At 43.9% G+C, this 21,622-nt stretch overlaps 1 protein-coding gene and 1 pseudogene across 1 annotated transcript in view; both read left to right on the plus strand.

The window, feature by feature from the left end:
- The window catches only part of LOC126203454 (UDP-glycosyltransferase UGT5-like), a 100,006-nt gene that overhangs the window by 24,350 nt on the left and 54,034 nt on the right, over positions 1-21,622 (plus strand). The gene's annotated exons all lie outside the window — the stretch shown is intronic.
- Positions 10,984-11,101, plus strand: LOC126204841 (5S ribosomal RNA; annotated as a pseudogene).

Raw genomic sequence — 21,622 nt, forward strand, 5'->3', positions numbered from 1 at the left:
CTTTCTCTACAGGCACAGTCACAGCGAATACTTGAGTCACTAAGAATTGTAGCAAAACTGGATGTTGCTTTCGACATCAATGGAACGGCGCACATGGAGACGTTTTAGACGTCCCGTCGACAACGAGGTCATTAGAGACGGAGCACAAGCTCGTGCTAGGGAAGGAAATAGGTAGTGCTCTTTCACAGGAACCATCCCGGCATTTGCCTTTAAACGATGTAAAGAAATCACAGAAAACTTAAATCAGGATGGCCGGACGCGGATTTGAACCGCCATCCTCCCGAATGCGAGTCCAGTGTACTAACCACTCCATCTCGTTCGGTAAACAAGAAACGTACTCCAAAGTTGAAGTAGTGGGAACAACTATTCTTGTTGATAAAACTTCTATATTCCAAAGAGACTCACCGTGAAATTTTGGTGTTATATGGACCAAAAGTAAATGTCACAACCAGAAGGAAGTACCAATGTTTCACCACGTCTACATAGAGGTCGGTGATACTGATCGGTAAGCCCACGTCTTGCACCAGGCAGTTTCGACAAGCTGAAACAATGTCTAGGAACAGAGATTTTCGAAAGATGAGGACCTTCAAAGAACTGTTCTCGAATGGTTCTATGACCAAGGAGTGAATCTCTATCATCGAGTAACGTAATGACTGGTAGGACGTTCCGACCGTTTTTTACGGAGACTTGGTAACTGAGCAGAAAAATAGTGCCATGTATCCGTGTCACATCGTAGTGTATTGCAGCATTCCGTAAAAGTTACTTGACCTACTATAATAATGTAACTTTTTGTAGATCTGTCTTAGGCCTGAATAATTTGTTCGGATTTGAGTCACAAGCTCTTTAAGTCAGATTTTGCACAGTCGAATCAAAATTGTAGGATCTCGTCATCGGTCTAAACCAAATTCTTAATCCGAATGTCGTAAATGATTTGGCTGGGAGAAGCAACAAGCAACTGAAAGACTAAAATAAAACAAGAAACAGAAGCGGCACTTAGATTGTATCTGACCACACAAGCTTCCAAGGTAGAAAAAACTTATCAAAAACGAGATTTCTTAAAATAATTATGACTTTTTTTCTTGATATTTGCTTGACAGATGTTGTGCATAGTCACTTTAATGAGAGAGTACTGAAGTGTCTAGAACCGCACGGCCTCGCCGGCCGGCTCAGTTGGGACCTACATGGAGAATAAAGCATAAACAAAGCAGATCACAGTTAAGTTTAACTAGCGAGAGAGTAACGTAAATGTTGAAGAATCTCAAATGGGGGACATGAAAAATAATTCGTTGTACATCCAGGAATAATCTGATTGCTAAACTTCAAGAAGTGCCTTTAAGGGTAGAAACTATTAATATTCCTCACCGTTTCCCATGGAGATTGCGAGGATAAAATTAGAAAATCATCTAGTTCCTAGGGTTCTAGCAGGCCGTATTCCCACTCTACGTACGAGAATGGTATTGGATGAAACTTTAATATACGCTGGTGAACAAAATTCAAGGACTAAAGTAGTTTTCGCGTGATGTGTCACAGCCAATAAACATAGGATGATAAAATTTGGACCATACCTAAAAGTAACAGCTACAGTATAGTGCTGAAGGTAACAGAAACAAATACGCAATGAAACGAACAGGAATTACACTTTTGCTCAAAGTCATAGCGATTTATGATGTCGCCCTCGATGTTTCAAAATCTGGGACACGGTTCATAATAGAGTGCGTGATCACCACGGACACCAATGTATACTCCGCAATGTGTTCCTGGCCACAAGTTCGGTAATGAGTTGTTGTGGTAGGGTGTTTGACAACTGCAGGATTGTCGTTGGTGCAAGCAGACCTGATGCAACAAGAGCTTCTCAACTTGCGCTGCCCAATGCGATCGCTCATCGTCGTCCATAAAAGTGAACTCACGGGCGAATGCACGCCTGAAAATACGCACATTGGGAAGGGGTACACAACCACAATAACGTTAGCCGGTGATTGTACCGTGTTCAAAGATTTGGAGGTCAGTACGTCCATGCAACATTACGCCTTCCCACACCATAATATCTGGATCACCAAAACGATCATGTTCGACGTTGTTCCTGAGAGTACTAAGTGTTCCCATCTCTCGTCATGTGAGTGTACGTCCAGATTCGCTGCTCAGACTGAGTTTGCTCTCGTTGGAGAACAGCACCACTCCTCGGAGGTCCAGCCGTATGCTCTCGGAAACATGGCAAATGGTGCGGCCAATGCGGGCGTGTCAATGAAGCTGCAACTGCACCCACTGAGTGACGTGGGTGTGTTCTTGGTTGTTGTATAATATTGTGGTCATATGCTGCTATAGCTGACCGTGTTAGACCACCTCCTTTTCCAAGATGTTACTCCAGGCAGGTGTAAAACTGAATGTACGCAACGGAAAGTACTGAACGCGAAAATGACGATTGGCTCTATCTGACTACCCCCTGATGATCTCTTATTGGTAATATTATTTCCTCCTTCTTGCTCTTTAACATATAAATTACAACACGAAACATAAATGAATGATTAAGGGAACTAGTAACTACCAAATGATAATTGTTGTTTCTGTTTATACATTTATTGTAGATTAAAACCCCTTTATATATCACAAATGTTTGTACATCAACGTCCAATTGACATAAAGAGATATTAATGAGTTTCCTAACTAATATTACTGATGAATTTCCCAAATCTGCCCTTTTTATGGCTACGCCATCTAATATAAATAACGCGAGACGACTGACATCATCTAGGCACCAAATACCATAAGACACTATTTTCAAAGATGATCTGCAGTGGTGTGCAACCTCAGTGGAAATAAAGTTACGTGATCACAGTTATTTAACTTTATAGCCCTAAAAAGCCGAAGCGATTAGCAACATCACCGTATCTACTGCGACAGGGTCTCGTACACGCCTGCGACGATGGAAGAACTTCAGCCACAAAATATCGAAGAAAATCCTCATTCAAACACTAGGACGGCAGAAGGCGGTTCTCTGACTAGTATAATCTTCTCTCTGTGTTCCACAGACGAGGAACGTAAACTCACAGCCACAAGTACGGAATTCACATAACGCCTCAACGTGAGTATGGACAGAAGAAGTGCTCTCAATCACTGAACGCTGCGTCATCAACGACGACTTCCTACACGGTGGCGAAGTCCAGAATCTTGTAAGTTTGCTACACTACAGTGCCTGTCCGTTCACTAACTATAAAATGTCCTGAGAGCAAAGACAGCGAGTCCGTCTGTACCAACAAAAGCTGATACTGAGCGACCGTCAAACGCGGAAATACTTATTCCCATTAATTAGGAATTCACACAATGGTACTATTCCCAGAGTAAAAATCCTCGGAAATAACCCAGCTTGCTTGATTTCCTATTTCTCCTCACCATTGGCTTCCCAGCAAAGCTCGGCTCCCCTCCCTCGTAATTGCAGACGGCGAATCATCTTCTCGAAACCACAAAATATTCTCCCTATCTACAGATTCTTCCGAACTCCAACCAACGATATTTTAGTCTTTTGTCGTCCAGCGAGGAAAGTTTGCAAGGAAATACTTATTCCCATTAATTAGGAATTCACACAATGGTACGATTCCCAGAGTAAAAATCCTCGGAAATAGCCCAGCCAGCGTGATTTCCGAGATAACGCTTCCTCGTTACTCTCTGTCGCGTCCACAGTTTTCAGAATTTCCGAAGTATTATCCGGTTATCCTTCCAGCCTCATTACAATACCGGCCGGCCGCCGCTGTATTGTGCTCCAGCACTCATGTGTCCCAACCGTCCATCTTGGGCTACTTCCTGTGTCAAGCCGGACCAACACATCTGTGCAGGTTTTTCCACCCAGGGCTTTAGTTACGCCTGTTGGTCCGTTTCTACTGGCATTGCAGCCTCTGCTAGTATAAGCAATCATTCACTACGCTATGTTGGTAATTAAGACAATCCATCACCTTTCATGCAATGAGCGTTAACAACTATTTACAAGGTGTACTTGACAATGTCAGTATTATTTAAATATTCATATATACGATGTGCAACGTACCAAATGATACCTAATTCCGGTTCTAAGTCACGACACAGTCTTGTAAGGTGCGAAATTACAGCTACCATACACCTCTTGTGGCAGCAGTATGTGTGGTTCGGAATACTCCCCAAGCACTTGAAACTATGCTGAGAGTAATGCAATAATCCTGGGCTACACTCATCTCACTTCGTCGATCTTCCATTTTCCGCATGATTCTTTCCCATGTAAAGTCCTCCATATGTTGACTCCGGGCCATGCTAGAATCAAGGCTACCACCACAATTCACTGTAAGTGCACGTTGTTTTCCTGTGTTGTGTAGCCAGCTCTATTTGGCTTGATAGTCACTTTGATATCACACCACGTGACATCAAGCTTCTTGAGCAAAGCTGGGAGACCTCTGGCAACGTGTTCCCGTACTTCCATTCATTTTCTCAGAGTTCTTAATATGATGCGTTGCTCTATCTACCTCAGTCATAAGTTATGCAGAGCTCAATAGAAATATTTCACAGCCACACACTTTGGAGTGATTTGTAGATTTCTGCATCTCTGAACAAGTATTTCGATAACAAATTGTGTCTTCTACTGCTCGTCTGTATTTAGATTACGTACAAATAAATATCCTAAAGATTCACTGAATAAAGCTGTGTTCTAAGGTTCAGACCCAGGAACGATACTTTTGTAAAGGAAAACAATTAGAGAAAGATAGCAATAGGTTACTTTGTGCAACTTAATAATAGTGGGTAGGATGAAGATTTGACTGAAGTTTACGAGCATACTGTCTTCTGATAGGTTCTTAGCTTTATATCAACATCATGTAAATAGCTCTGCTTGTAATCAATCTATGCACAGTGAGTATGGTTGACTCAATCCCTTACACTAGCTTTTCTATTTATAAAATTGAAATTCAAAGACACGAAGCACTCACGTCGTTTATAAACTGATGAATCGCCCGCTCTCTCTCTGAAACTCCATCTTCACAAGTACCTCCTAGCCTGTAAAACATGGAATGAAATAGACGAAGCTTACTGATGACTGCAGTTTTAAGAAATGGATTTGATAATTGCAATAATGGTGCAGGGAACTTTGTCTATGTGTTGGAGGCAGGAAATGAGCAACATTACATAATGCGGCTCGATGCCGAAAGCAAAATGCTTACTCAGATATTAGAATTTTAAATCGGTAGCAAGAATATATAACAGCATCTAAACCACAATTATGGCTACCATGATGCATACAACATCCGTATATGGGACACGCGGTGCAGTAAAACAGTACTAATGCAAGATTCAATCAGTAAGAATTCCAAATGGTTTAGTAAGTACTGAAAGAGGATATGATGGGCTAATGTAAAACCGATTCTGTACAGTGCTTCGAAAACTATCCAGCACACCAAACGGTGGACGTATAGTTAGAGTACAGATAAGTGCTCGTTAAAGATCTGGTACTACTATAAATACCGTTGTATCTGGCCTTGAAATACAAACCAGAACCTTGGCAAACAGTTACAACACGGTATCTGGTGACAAATAATAGACACCGACTTCAATTCTACATATATCTTACTCAACCATAGCAGTCTTTGCACACCAGCGCAAGCGGACCGACAACGTCGAACTGGCAGACACTTTGTGAATTGAAACTAAACGTTTCCCGTGAACTACGCAGCGTGGGGTCGCCATAACCACTATTTTTTCCCTTTATTGTTGTTTCATCCCCCTCATCGTCGTGGGAGGTGGGCTGCCAGTGGTATAATATGCCGCTTTCGGCCAAGAGCATTTGAAAAATATAGCAATACGAAGAAATCATTAGGACTGGTTTTCTATTTTAAATTAAAAATCAAAAATAGGCAGCTAAACGACATAATTATTTTAAAAACACTTGCCAGAACATTGAAATTCTCCTCGGAAAGGAAAAAAAAGTCTGAAGCACCGCACTTTCACTTAAAAATTCTGAAGGACCTGCTCTGGGTGAGAAGTGCACACATCAAAAACAGTTTTGCATCATCTCGGTTCGCAGAGTTCCAGAACCTGTACAGAAAATTGGAATAGAAATCAACATAAACATCATTTTCGCACTTTCTATTGCTCATGAAAACTGCACATTGCATATTATACCACCACACAGCGTGATATTCAGAGGTGGTGGTCCAGATTAATGTACACATCAGTACCTCTAATACGCAGTAGCGTGTCCTCTTGCATTGATTCATGCCTGTATTCGTCGTGGTATACTATCCACAAGGTCATCAAGGCACTGGTGGTCCAGATTGTCCCACTGCTCAACGGCGATTCGGTGCAGATCCTTCAGAGTGGTAGGTGGGTCATGTCGTCCATAAACAATCCTTTTCAATCTATCCCACGCATATTCGATAGGGTTCATGTCTGGAGACAATGCTGGCCACAAGTCGAGCGATGTCGTTATCCTGAAGGAAGTCAGTCACAAGATGAAAACGATACGGGGTGGGGGGGGGGGGGCAATTGTCGTCCATGAAGACGAATGCCTCGCCAGTATGCTGCCAACATGGTTGTACTGTCGGTCGGAGGATGCCATTCAAGTGTCGTACAGCCATTACGGCGCCTTCCACGGCCACCAGCGGCGTACGTCGGCCTCACATTTTGCCACCCCAAGACAGCTGGACAGTGTGTCTAAGGCGTTCAGCCTGACCGGGTTGCCCCCAAACACGTCTCCGACGACTGTCTGGTGGAAGGCATATGCGACACTCATCGGTGAAGAAAACGCGATTCCAATCCTGAGCAGTCCATTCGGCTTGTTGTTGAGCCCATCTGAACCGCGCCTCATGATGTAGCGGTTGCAAAGATGGACACCGCCGCGGACCTCGGGAGTGAAGTTGCGCATCATTCAGCCTATTGCGCTCAGTTTGAGTCGTATCACGACGTCCTGTGGCTGCACGAAAAGCATTATTCAATATTGTGGCATTACTGTCAGGGTTCCTCCGAGCCATAATCCGTAGGTAGCGGTAATCCGCTGCAGTGGTAGCCGTTAGGTGGTCTGAGCGAGGAATGTCGTCTACAGTTCCTGTCTGTCTGTATGTCCTCCACGTCCGAACAACATTGCTTTGGTTCACTCCGAGACGCCTCGACACTCCCCCTGTTGAGAGCCCTTCCTGGCACAAAGCAACAATGCGGACGCGATCCAACTTCGCTATTGACCGTCTAGGCATGGTTGAACTACAGACAACATGAGCTGTGTACCTCCTTCCTGGTGGAATGATTGGAAGTGATCGGCTGTCAGACCCCCTCCGTCTAAAAGGCGCTGCTCGTGCATGGTGTTTACATCTTTGGTCGGGTTTAGTGACTGTGTCTGTGATACAATATCCACAGTCAACGTTTATCTTCAGGAGTGATGCAAAACTTTTTTGGTGTGTGTATTTTGGGAGGAGTGGGTGTTCCATTGAGTTCAGTGGAGTGGATGGAAATGATCGGGACATTTAGTTAGAAAACTATGGAGATGAAGGTAGGGTTTGGAGCTGGTAAGTGGGAATACAGAAGGTGGGAAACACAATGATTGTGGAGGAGTTTGATGCGTGATTAGGGTAGTGGTAACAAGAGGAAAATAAAGGCGATGCATGGAGAGGGAAAAGGGGGGGGTGGAGTGGGACAGGTGTGGAAGAGTTAAGGTTGGTTGGAGAGATAAGTATCGTAGTCGATCTCGTTGTCTGGGGGAGGTAGTTGGTTAAGTTTCGCTGGGATAGGATACGGAATGTCTGTAGGTGCAGGGAGGGTGGGATGCGTGTGTAAAGGCCGGCAGCATTCCTGGGTTGATGATTAGAGGGAGACAGCGGTGTTATTGGGATCTAGTTTCTGGACAGTATAGGAGATGTAGGGGTTTTCGATGTGGGTTAGGAAGAGTGCGACTTTGGTGAAATGGTAGAGGATCCATGGGGGGAATGTAAACAGATGCGGAAAGCAAGATGGAGTGCATGTCGTTCAAGGATTTGGAGCGACTTATAGAACTTTGGGTGGGTGGATATCCATACAACATTTACATAGCAGTGGATGGGTCGCATCAGGATTTTGTAAGTGTGGAGATTAGAGGAGGGTGGTAGAACCTGCAGTCGGCCAACTAGTAGTCTGTATTAAAAAAATGGCTCTGAGCACTATGGGACTTAACTGCTGAGGTCATCAGTCCCCGAGAACTTACAACTACTTAAACCCAACTAACCTAAGGACATCACACACAGCCATGCCCGAGGCAGGGCTCGAACCTGCGACCGTAGCGGTCGTGCGGTTCCAGACTGTAGCGCCTAGAAACGCACGGCCAAACCGGCCGGCAGTTTGTAACAGCTCGCCAAAATGTTTCCTAATATATTTCAGCTGAGTGTGTCAAAGACACGTATTGCGATCAGAGTGCGATTACTGGGCACAGAAACATCTTTGCAGAGTATCTGCGATTTTATTATACGTGAAAGAAAAGACATTGCTAAAAATTGAGTTTGTGACAGACAAATTTCAAAACTAGCAGTGAAATTTGCCGTCTGGTACCTCACAAAATGCAATGGCACCCAGTAGCACATGAGGGTGCACGTCTTCAGTGGCCAAACAACATCTAAGCTGGACAATATCTCACTGGAAGTAGTGGTGTTTTCCTACGAAGTCCGATTTTGCCTCTTTTTTTCGGATGGTATGAAATGTCGTGCCGCTGGTGTTCCACTGATCCAGCGTGCGAATGGTGTACTTCAGGTTCTGTGTTATTTTCGTGTCGTGACTTGGGTCCACACGCTAAGGTTACGAAGAACATGGCTCAGGCAGGATGTTTTATTTCAACATTTTCGGTGACCAAGTTTTCTTCTAGATCGTCGGGATGAGTTCGCCGTGCACACTTTAGTCTTTGAAGATGCCAAGAGCGGTGTTCACAGGGTTCCATGCTATTGTTCCTGGTTTTACGAACACTCAAACTCCACATGTTCCTCGACTGGCCCGCGTAGCCCCCTGCTCTTAATTCCGCAGAAAATGTCTGGGACCGGGGCTAACAATTGGTGAAACGTTAACGATCAACCTTCCCGCAATTTTTTAGCTCTGTGTGTTCCAATCGTTAATAAGGGACTTCTCTTGTATATGGTGTAGATGAAGAAACTTGTGAGCTCCGTTCCTTGACGAATTAAGTCAATCCCAAGGCTGTGGGCGGGGGTTACTCTGTACTAGCGCGAGTCTGCTGGGGTACGCGACTGATTTCTTGTTTAGTGTGGTTCAAAGCACTGTGAAACCTGGATCACTGCGAAAGCAGAGTGAAATCTTCTGAACGTATGTTTTAGTGCAAAAATAGATTACTTTTACGTAACATGCATTCATGTAGTACAGTCTAAGACACCTAAAGCGAGGAACCACGAAGGATTTATCCGAATGGGACGGAAATCGATAGTATGATGTACATGCACAGGCAAACAAATGATTGCAATTTCAGAAAAGCTTGATAATTTATTCAAGAAGAGCTCAGATTGGGCAAATCATTAACGTGTTGGCTCACTTCGGATCGCTACTTGACCTTGATTTACACAGTTATTGGATGTCCCTCTGAGAGTTATTGTGCCACATTCTGTCCAACTGGCGTGTTCGGTCATCAAACTCCCGAGGTAGTTGGAGGGCACAGCCCATAATGCTCAAATATTTCTCAACAGGGGAGAGATACGGCCACCTTGCTGGCCAAGGTACAGTTTGGCTACCACGACCCTCTCGGCGTGTGTGGGTGGGCATTATCCTACTGAAATGTAAGCTCAGCATGATTTGCCACGAAGTGCTACGAAATTGGTCACAGGGAAACGTCGACGTACCACTGTGCTGTAGGGGTGCAGCGGATGACAACCAAAGGGATCCTCTACGCAATGAAATAGCACCCCAGACCATCACTCCAGATTATCCGGCCGTATGAGGGAAACAGTCGGACTGGTATCCCACCGCTGTCCTGGGAGTCTACACACACGTCTTCCCTGCTCGTCGAGCGAGACCCATCACTGCAGACAACTGTACTAAATTCAGTGAGAGTCTAAGCTGAAGACAGCGATGGAATACCAAACTGACTGTCGCCCGCCATCGGCCAGATAACCAGTAGTGATGGTCTTGAGTGTCTTTTCATAGCGGGACCTCTTTGGTTGTCATCCGCGGCGCCCTTGCAGTACAGCGGTACGTCGACGATACTCTACGCCCTGTTTTGGTGCCCTCGTGGTAAGCCACACTGGGCTTTCACTTCAGCAAGATAATGTCTGCCCACACAAGGTGATTTTTCTACTGCTTGTCTTCGTGCTTCCAAAACCCTACGTTGGCCTGCAATGTCGCCAGATATTTCCCCAATTGAGAGCGTCTGAGGCATTATGCTCCAGCAACTAGGGGATGTTGACGATCGAGCACATAATTGTACAGAATTTGGCACAGGAGAACGTCCAACAACTTTATCAGTGCCATGTCAAATAGCTTCTTTCATGAGGGCCAGATGTGGCTGAACACGTTATTAATTTGCTCAATTTCTGAAGTGTTTTTGTCGGCCGGTGTGGCCGTGCGGTTCTAGGCGTTTCAGTCTGGAAACGCGTGACTGCTACGGTGGCAGGTTCGAATCCTGCCTCAGGCATGGAAGTGTGTGATGTCCTTAGGTTAGTTAGGTTTAAGTAGTTCTAAGTTCTAGGAAACTGATGACCACAGATATTAACTCCCATAGTGCTCAGGGCCATTTGAACCATTTGCTAAGTCCCACAGTGCTTGGAGCCATTTGCATTTTTTTTAAGCGCTTTTCCTTGAACAGGTCGTCAAGTTTTTCTCAAATTGTAATCATTTATTTGTCTGTACATGTACATCACTCCTACTGATTTCTGTCCCTTCGGATAATTTCTTAATTTCTTCGTGGTGCGTTATTTGATTGTGGAAGAATTTTAGATGTTAAAGCTTGTTGACTGGAACAGTGTAACGAGGAAAATATAGAGCGCTGTAGGAAGAAAAGAATCGACTAGTATACGAATTGCCAACGGCCTTGCCGCAGTGATAACACCGGTTTCCGTCAGATCACCGAAGTTAAGCGCTGTCGGGCTGAGCTAACACTTGGATGGGTGACCATCCGGTCTGCCGAGCGCTGTTGGTAAGCGGGGTGCACTCAGCCCTTGTGAGGCAAACTGAGGAGCTACTTGATTGAAAATTAGCAGATCCTGTGTCGGAAACTGACATATGGCCGGGAGAACGGTGTGCGGACCATATGCCCCTCCATATCCGCATCCAGTGACGCCTGTGCGCTGAAGGTGACACGGCGGCCGGTCGGTACCTGTTGGGCCTTCATGGCCTGTTCGGGAGGAGTTTAGTGTAGTTTAGTTAGTATATGAATTTGTCGTCAATGAAGAGTTGCTTAAAAGACGGGCCGATGACAGCACGCAAAATGACAAGGTGAGCTTTAACCCATGCGTTTGGCAAATGACCCGGAAACCCCTTCATTGTGCACTAAAACTGTTGAATTAGCAGCACATACAGCTGCGGGTGTACTCAGCGAAGGTTATTCATCTATTCTGAAGACCATGAACGTGTTAGGAATCGTCATAGTGACGAATAGTGGAAACTTTGATGAGTTATGACAGGAAATACTTGGCCGCCGCGCAGCAGAGAATGTCCCAGTCTGTCAAAAGAGCGCGGACTGAAAAAATACAGCACCACATTCGGAACCAGATGATGTTTGAGAAGGATGCCTCTATAGTCCTGGGATCTCAGGATAAATCTGTTTTGAAAGAATGGTTTTTTTTTTCCTTAAGCTTGAAACGCGTTATTTGCGAAACAACATTTTTCAGCGCAGGAAGAGCTCTAGAGGCTCGACAGATTGATTCATTTTTTACTTAAACTCCTCCCGAACAGTCCATGAAGGCCCAATGGTACCGACCGCCCGCCTTGTCAATCTCAGCCCACGGGCGTCACTGGATGCGGATATGTAGGGGCATGTGGTCAGCACACCGCTCTCCCGACCATATGTCTGTTTCCGAGACCGGAGCCGCTAATTTTCAATCAAGTAGCTCCTCAGTTTGCCTCACAAGGGCTGAGTGCACCCCGCTTGCCAACAGCACTCGGCAGACCGGATGGTCGCCCATCGAAATGCTAGCCCAGCCCGACAGCGCGTAACTTCGATTATCTGAGGGGAACCGGTGCAGCAAGGCCGTTGGCACGATTCAGTTTTTAATGAAAGACAATTAACTTTGGGGGAGGGGGGGGGCATAGCTAGAGGTCTCCTTTTTGTAAGAATTTTAATTTTTTTAAACATTTGATCTTAGAAAAATATACCAAGAGATCGATAGTGTTTTCAAACATGATAAGTTCTCAAAAGAAAAGTTACGAAAGAACACTTTGTATATAAATGAAGTCTTTATTCAAAAGTAATCACGAGACGCCTGAGCACAACTATGCCACTGTTTCACGAGCGGAAGTATTTCCTTTTCCCTGAATTCTTGTGGCTGTGACAGGAACCTGTTCTCCACTGCGTCTTTCAGTTCGTCGTCCGAGTTGATGCGCTTCCCTTTGAGATATTTTTTTGGTGGACCAAAGACATTGAAGTCACAGGGTGATGTGTCTGCCCTATAGGGCAGATGTTCAAGCCGTTCCCATTCGAACTTTGCCATTACACTTTGCATGACCTTTGAGACATGAGGACGAGTGTTATCACGAAGCCGTCTGCTCTTGGTGGACTTACTTTGGCAACGGAGTGTCTTACTGTGCACGTCAATGTTAATGGCTTTTCATGGTCATGGAATTCGATAAGTATCGGACCTCGGACGTCGAAGTCGGTGAGCATCACGTCGCCTGCTGAGGGCATGGATTTGAAATTTTTAGGGGGAGGTGCTGAAACTCCATTAGCGTCTTTAGATGTCTCACTATGTTATCCCAAACGACATACGCAGATTTCAACCGGTTTGGATATTACGACGTTTCGTACCTTTTCGTTTGGACACTCCTTATAGCCACCATTTGTTTTTCGAGATATTTTTCGGAGTCCCGCCGTGATGGCCCCTCATATTCATTTTAGTTGGATAATTTTCAAGAGCTGCGGCAACCATTTTTAACTTGTTACGAGAGAAAAAAAAGGTTTTCTTACGCGAATGTCTCTGTAATAAAGTGGTAAAACTCCCATTTACATAAAAGCACTAGTGTATGAAGAAATAATTCCAAATTTCAACCATTTTTCATGCCTCTCGACCAGAACCTGTCCTTAACTAATAAATGTGGGAAACAGAAACTTCCTTTGCAAACTCGTGAATTTAATTTAGGGTCGCCTGTATTAACTTTTCCTTCTAAGAATGACGTCAGTCGCTTCAGTGCTTTGTTTTTCCGTCCACATATGTAAGATAAGGTCGCAAAACTGTGTCGTGCGTAAGAAATGAGTACAAAAGTTGATAAGAGTTGCAGTCAAAATTTGCACATGTTTCCTTACATAGAAATAGGCTAATTATCGGGACGAGTAAAAAAGTGAGATAGTTGAAATGGATAGTGTTGACTAACATATTTTACCCCCTAGGAGTCGTGTCGACGGCTTTTATGGTTGGGTTGACAAGTGCACCGAAGAAGGAAGTAGTCAGTACAGGGAGGAAACACGCTAATAGTCAGTGATGGAAGGTCTAGCGGGCCGGTCGAGTTACAACCGCATGCCCTCAAACCAGGAACGTATGTGTTCAGCCCTGTGAAGATGGATGTTGTCATCGTGGAAGACGGTGGTGTCCACGGTGTATTCATCATGACGAGGTGGAAGAAAGGACGGAACATTTGGTCACCGATAATGCTGAAATAAATGTCTTGGGTTATGTTCACAATAAAGTGAATGAGAGGGCCCAGTTCATGGTACCTCACAGAACTACCTCTTATAATAAACGAAGATTCATCAAGTTACCTTCCATTATGAATGTGGGTGCTCTCAACTACTGTGATATGACTTTCAAATGACAGAGCACAGCAATCAATCGTCCTTTCCTTTCAGGCGGTCATAGGCAAACCTAGATTTCGGCTAGTGCCTAGCTATTATAAATAAACTGTTTCATAGTACCAACGCATGTCCTAACATGTCAGTCCCCTGTTCTTCTGGCTTCTGTCACAGTTCGTGGATCATCCAAAGGTTGCGATTCCATTTTCGTATCGGTAATGTTTATTCCGATTTCCGCCTGTAAGGTATAAGGGTCATCTTTCTCACATAATTACACAGTACACTGGTGCGTTTAAGAAATGTTACGCCATTCCAAATGTGTTCATAACGTAACATTTTTACATGTTTCTGCGTGATAATGTTGTAATATGAAAGCTAGTCAGCTTACAGATTTCACTTTACAATATCCTACATTCGAAAAAGAGTACCTGGCTAAATAAAACGTAGTCTGATTTAATTTTTTTCCATAAAATTCGTAAGTAAAGCTACGTGGACATGACTATTTTTCAAATTTAATTTACGTAGTGAAATAAATTTATTGTTCGTGAAACTAAGAATCATCATTATATTTCAAAACCACACTTAAAGTCTTCAGAAAGAAATTATATTGATTTAAAAGCTAAATATACACAAACCTTGTGACATGGTATATTTTGAAATTGTTCAATTTATTTTCGTACGTATTCCTCATATTTCATTGTCGAATGTGCTTACTGTCCGTTTTATCTGCAGACACTATATTTTCTCTAAGAAGAGCCAGAAAAGTACATAATTTTTACGAGAAACAGCGTAAATTTCCGATAGAATTTGAAAGTGGACCCATTTCACTGTAGCTTAAACTGCACCATCCAACACACATCCGTCGATGCTCTAGACGCCTTGACCCATTTGAAAAGAGGCAATATTACGACTTGTCACACGGCACAAAATGCCTCCAATCAGCTACCGTTCAAGTTTTGTGCTCATTAGCCCATTGAAGCTGTTCAGTTTTATGCCCCGCCGTGAGGAATTGTCGCAAGCCAGATACCTTATGCCAAATCTACATTGCATGCAATTAGCTTCGCAAGCTGCTCTCGGAAAATGGCTGAGACTGATCTAAATTCGCTGACAGCACCAATTCCTGACCGAGTCCAAAACCGATTGACGTTTAGAAGTTGTATCACTTGTATTCGGTCCCTGTGATTAGAAAGTATTACATAACGCAATATTAACGAAAGATTACAAAAAAGAACTGTAAAATCAACAAATTCTCATTTAACTTAAATTGTGAAATTGATTCCACATTCTACCGCTACTTGAAAAGTTAATTTGACAACGAAAACTCAGTGTAAAGATCAGTATCAACAATAGACTTTTTTAATAGGTTTCCACATTAAAATACTCAAAAACAAGTAAATTCTAACTGAATTTATTTTATTCTTGTCGATGAGAATTACCCCGGCTTAAGAAATTACACCACATTTAATTGATAATCAACCTCGAGACACCAATCTTCACAGGACAACACAACACAGAATTACAGGTGCCTAAAGCACCACCTTAGCAGTACAGTGCTATGGACTATGCTTTCTACACGTAAACGTATCACCCAACTTCTTTCGCATCAGAACTTAAACATCTTAGCGCCCCATAGGACAGATATATATATTGAAACAGACCAGCTTAACAACATTCGATTTGGATAGATACCACTTACGATATATCAGAAAACTAGCCTAAGGGAGAGTACACTACATCTAGGTTGGAATTAGGGGCCAGCTCTGTTTGGCGTAAGGAAATTTCTAATACTCGTTATTTTAATTACACACCAGCAACCATTATCAAAAAGCCACGCCTGGTTCCTTATCACAAATTAGCAAATCATCAGTTCTTTCTTCACACTCAAAGTGGCAAACCGCCAATACACTTCCTGGTACATTTCACCAAGAATACGTAAGGCGTGTAATACTTTCACGGGCACTGCTGCTAACGGAGCAATCTTCCGCTTTTATCTCGCGTGTAGCGCTGTGAAAACAAGTCAGAACAAGAATCAGAATCCAGAATGAGATTTTCACTCTGCAGCGGAGTGTGCGCTGATATGAAACTTCCTGGCAGATTAAAACTGTGTGCCCGACCGAGACTCGAACTCGAGACCTTTGCCTTTCGCGGGCAAGTGCTCTACCATCTGAGCTACCGAAGCACGACTCACGCCCGGTACTCACAGCTTTACTTCTGCCAGTATCTCGTCTCCTACCTTCCAAACTTTACAGAAGCTCTCCTGCGAACCTTGCAGAACTTTCAGGAGTGCTAGTTCTGCAAGGTTCGCAGGAGAGCTTCTGTAAAGTTTGGAAGGTAGGAGACGAGATACTGGCAGAAGTAAAGCTGTGAGTACCGGGCGTGAGTCGTGCTTCGGTAGCTCAGATGGTAGAGCACTTGCCCGCGAAAGGCAAAGGTCCCGAGTTCGAGTCTCGGTCGGGCGCACAGTTTTAATCTGCCAGGAAGTTTCAAGAATGAGAATAACAATGTTCCATGATCGACTCACATGCATAAATCAGTAACCACGCCCCAACAGGGGGTGTAAAACGTCAACACTTTCAGCACTGAATTAACGGCCCACTGCTTGCTACTAACCTCAAGCCAGTCAACCGGAATAGGAGCAGTACACTGCGACAAAGCTGGAACGACTGCTATCACGTGGCAGCAGTCACAGACAACAATGGCCCTTTGTATGTCCATTCTTTCCACTGGAGGTCTTGGGGACCACGGTCGTTGACTACTGCAAGAAAATGAAACGCCTACAGCCGTCCTTATGATCTTACTTATTGTGTAGCTACCAGCTGGTAGCTTCAGGCCTTAGTTTATGCTGAAAGGGTTATCACGATGCATATATACTCTCCAACAGCGGCCAACGTAACTGGTTTACGCAGGCTGTGATGCACTCCAACCAACAACAGTTGATATCACAATTACAGATAATCTACGTTAACCGGTAATGTCGGTCACTGATGCAGCGTGTACATGGATCGTGATAACCCGTTCAGCATAAACTACAGTCTGAAGAAAGCGCACTGAAGCGCCGAAACTGGTTGCTACAAAATAAATAAGATCATAAGGAAGACTGTAGGAATTTCATTTTCTTACAGCACTGACCTTGTCCCTCGTCTGCTGATGGTGTACATAACTCACTACACAGAAACCATAGTTAATTTGCCGTGTCTGCTGTCCAGGAGCTTCCACAGAATCCCTCTCCTGGTTTATGCACACCACTGGTTCGCCGATCAGAGCGTGACTACAGGAAATTGTTACCTACTTCGGCAGTCATGCTAAACTAAATAAATTCAGCATGATTAACAGTCTTCATTCAATAAACAAGTATCTGCCTTTTGCGTCAACGAACCTGTATACTGTTACAGTACCCTTCTGTCAAATTGATAATTCAATCATGCAGAATCCAAGGTGTAAGAACTGCAGATCAAAGACGTGGCCGCTATGCCCGCACACCCACCATCCACTGTCTCGTCACGACTGCACAGGTTTCGCTTCGCCGTCCCAGCGCCCCCCCCCCCCCGCCCCCCCCCCCCCCCCCCCCCGGGCAGAGGAGCCGATCTCTTAAGTTTGCATTTGTCCCGGCTAGTTAAGAACCATTCCCTGCCGTCTGGGTCGGTCATAAAACATCTCTGAATCACGTCGTGTATCTAATTGTTTGAACTAGTAGTTGAAAATTGATCTCGTTTTCTATTTCCAGAGATTTTTCGTACAGTTTCAACCACTAACGATCCAAAGACAGTGATTTTATTACTCGGGAATAACATAGCAATCGGGTTCCAGTTTATTTTTTCTAATTTTTGTTTCCCAAATGATTTGATTAAGTTACCTTCGTAGTCAATATGCCTTCATTAAATCCTATTATCTGTTTGTAACAGGTTGATCAGCTTTTCTCAATAATCCCTGAATATTCACAGATATAATTGTCTATGTACTAGCTGATTTTTGGGATTTAGAAAGCACCAAGGAAGTCTCGTATATATTCTGTTTTATTGACACAATTCATTTCTTAAATTAATGAGAGATATCACTGGGAAATCAATGAAGAGGGATTAGATCCTAGTGTGCATCGTTTTGATATAATAACAGTCAGTTCGTATCACATTCCTTCGCGTTCCTATCATCAAAGACTGATTTCCTATGAAACTGTCCTTTACCATTAATATCTGATGAGTCATATTTTTTTTTCTTTTTTTATATCCATCCATGAACCACGGACCTTGGCGTTGGTGGGGAGGCTTGCGTGCCTCATCGATACAGATAGCCGTACCGTAGGTGCAACCACAACGGAGGGGTATCTGTTGAGAGTGTGGTTCCTGAAGAGGGGCAGCAGCCTTTTCAGTAGTTGCAGAGGCAACAGTCTGGATGATTGACTGATCTGGCCTTGTAACACTAACCAAAACGGCCTTGCTGTTCTGGTACTGCGAACGGCTGAAAGCAAGGGGAAACTACAGCCGTAATTTTTCCCGAGGGCATGCAGCTTTACTGTATGGCTAAATGATGATGGCGTCTTCTTGGGTAAAATATTCCGGAGGTAAAATAGTCCCCCATTCGGATCTCCGGGTGGGGACTACTCAGGAGGACGTTGTTATCAGGAGAAAGAAAACTGGCGTTCTACGGATCGGAGCGTGGAATGTCAGATCCCTTAGGATAGAGTAGCACGGAGAGCTGCATCAAACCAGTCTCAGGACTGAAGACCACAACAACAATATCCATCCTTGTAGCAGGAGGTCTCTGGGGCGACGGCCGTTTACTATCGTGACAAAAAATAAAAACACCTACAGCCGTCTTTATGATTATAATATATTTTGTCGCTACTGGTTTCAACGTTTCATTGCGTCATCTTAAGGCTGTCATTGATGCGGTACAGGTTGATATGATCCTCATCAGTTAACATTACTGAGTTGGTAGTTGATGGTTGGAGTGCTGACACATTTCTGTATATCCAGTAATGCTGGCAACTGATGGGTTATGCGTGGGGATCTTATCAACCTGTACCGCATCAAAGACAGCCGGAAGATGACGCAATGAAGCGTTGAAACTGGTAGTGACAAAATAAATTAAAATCATAAAGACGGCTGTAGGTGTTTTTATTTTTTGTCACGAATCATAAATATGTCTCTGGCTTTACAATGTCTAAGCTTCTTAATTGTCACAACACGATATTAATTATAGGTTCGATTTCTTTCAATGTTTGTTCAGCACAAATTTAGTCAGTTCACTGGCACTATATCTCACGTCTCGTTTATTATCATAATTGCCTTACAACCATCGGCAAAGATATTAGTATCAGAAGGTCCAACTGTTTTCTGTCCCAATAACTCAAAATCATCTATTCTCCATCACTCCAGTGTCTAATCCAGTTATCAGAATGATATTTAATTAGGCTTTTAATCGCTAACTTCGAACTACAGCGGAAGACTGCGAACGTTCACCATTGAAAATAAAGACTCAAGATAGCTAACAATGCTGCGCATTATATTCGAAACAAAACTCAACTCTGTTATATCTTCCTTAGATTCCCTTTGTACTACTTTGCGTTATTCTGTTTAAAATATCTACTCTTTGTAAAATTTTAACTAACTTTAATTCCAAAGACGACTACCGTTTTTTGGCTCTTGGGTCATTACTGAATTTTAATCTAATATTCGTTCCTGAATACCCGCTCTCTAAAGAGCGGTTACACCACGGACACCACCCATTAACACTTTGTCCTATTGTGCCGGGCCAGCACCACGCGGCTTCCATGATGAACAGGTAGGTGTCTCACTTCCACTAAGACACCGAACCTACGAAGACCTCCTTGCCTCGGCTATTCCCTGCGTGTTCGCCACAGAGGGTAGGCGCTCCCTGGACAGCCTAAAAGCTAACTGCCGATCAGCACCCCCATGTGCAGCAGGTGCCACACAGATGTGCGAGTTCAGATCGCCGACATTTGGCACAAGAAACTATGTGAAATAAATTACTCCACTTCTTGTAGCAGCGTACCATACGTCGCTCGTGGAGCGAAGCATTTCTAATGATTGGAAAAAAGCGATCACTCCAGTCGTCCTGAAAAGCCGTCAAACAAGCATAAAAATTTCTGGAGACCGAAAATCTGCTCTGTGGAAATCAACATAGATGTCGAAAACAAAGATCATTAGTAACCCAGCCCGCTCTGTTCGTCCACAAGACTCAGAAAGCACTCCATATGAGCGCCCTAGTTGATGCAGTATACCTTGACATCCAGAAGACGTACGATATAGTTCCACGCTGACGCATAATGAACGAAATATGAACGTATGGAGTAAACAGCTTCTGGAAAACAGGTCGCAGAATGGCGTTCCCAATGGAGAGCCATCTTCCGACCTAAAAGTTACTTCAGTCGTCCCCTAATGAAGGTCTATGAGACTATTACTTCTCACAATACGTATAAAGACTTAGTAGATAACATCAGATGTTTTATGAAGCTTTCCGTGAGTAATGCTTTTGTACACAGAGAAGTCGCAATGATAGAAATTGAAGCGAAATCCAGGAAGAACTGCGGAAGATCGATGCCTGGTGCAGGCACTGGAAATTGAGCCTCGACGTAAACAAATATAACGTACTGTGAACGATTGTTGCCCCACAGAATACATCAAAAGCAAATGAAATATTTTCTTGCAGCTATTCCAGCCATCACTAAGTCAAGTCAGATCAGGCCACAGTACCGTGTAGCAATCACAATCATAAACAGGCAGCTATTTCTCCACCTCGCCCGAGGAAGAAGTCTGAATAGTTAAATCAGCAACGAGACCTCACTGAGGAGGAATCATAACGTCTTACTGAAAGCAAAGCACGATGCATCAAAATCGAATAAAAGTTTCACAAGAACACCTACCATACCATTACCTCAGACTGTTGGCAGTAAATTCTCAGGCATCCAACTCTATATGCTATTCAGTTACAGCGAGCCAATAATGCAGACTCTATGACATGCTACCTGCCATTGGCCCTACCACCTTCGAGTTTGCTGCCCACCATGTATGTTGAACCTGGTTGCTGCGAGCTGCAAACAACTCATATGCTGATGTGAATCTTGGGGACTTCTACCTCTTGTTTGCTGAAAGCTGAACTGATGGTGTTTGGTGCACAATCAACCTGTCACTGTATCCAGGAGGTGTGCCGAAAGGTGACTTGCATCTGCCAGTAGACACTGGCGGTCAGGGCCTACCTCTGATGGAGGCATGTCGTAACTCTGCATTACCATCGCGTGAAGAGCTATTGGAGTTTACTCCGAGACTCAGTCGATGTCCGCAATAATTCTCTAATAAAAATCAGTCTACGATCTGGTGGTCGGCACCGTATACAAGCTATGAATGCCACCTGCTGCCCTGCGTGGTGCCAAGGCGTCACTTAAGCAGCCATTAGAGAAGCAATGACCTGAAATATCTGATGAAGTGGATGAGTCAGTAAATTCCAAAGCTGAGTGCTATGTCCGCTGCTCTTGCCATGGTTGTGGAGAAGAAGATTCAACTTTAACACTTGAATACATTAATGTCTTGCTAATGGTATATCATTGGCACACAAAGCTCCATCTCGAATTCACCAACACACTCTACGCTTCACCATCCTGCAACTGTATAGGTTTCAGTACAGACTCTTACACGACTGAAGAACCAATACAGAGAGTTGTCAGATCCACAAAATGTTACATTTAAATTGGAGCAATCACAT

The sequence above is a fragment of the Schistocerca nitens genome, chromosome 9, assembly GCF_023898315.1.
Source record: "Schistocerca nitens isolate TAMUIC-IGC-003100 chromosome 9, iqSchNite1.1, whole genome shotgun sequence".
NCBI lineage: Eukaryota > Metazoa > Arthropoda > Insecta > Orthoptera > Acrididae > Schistocerca > Schistocerca nitens.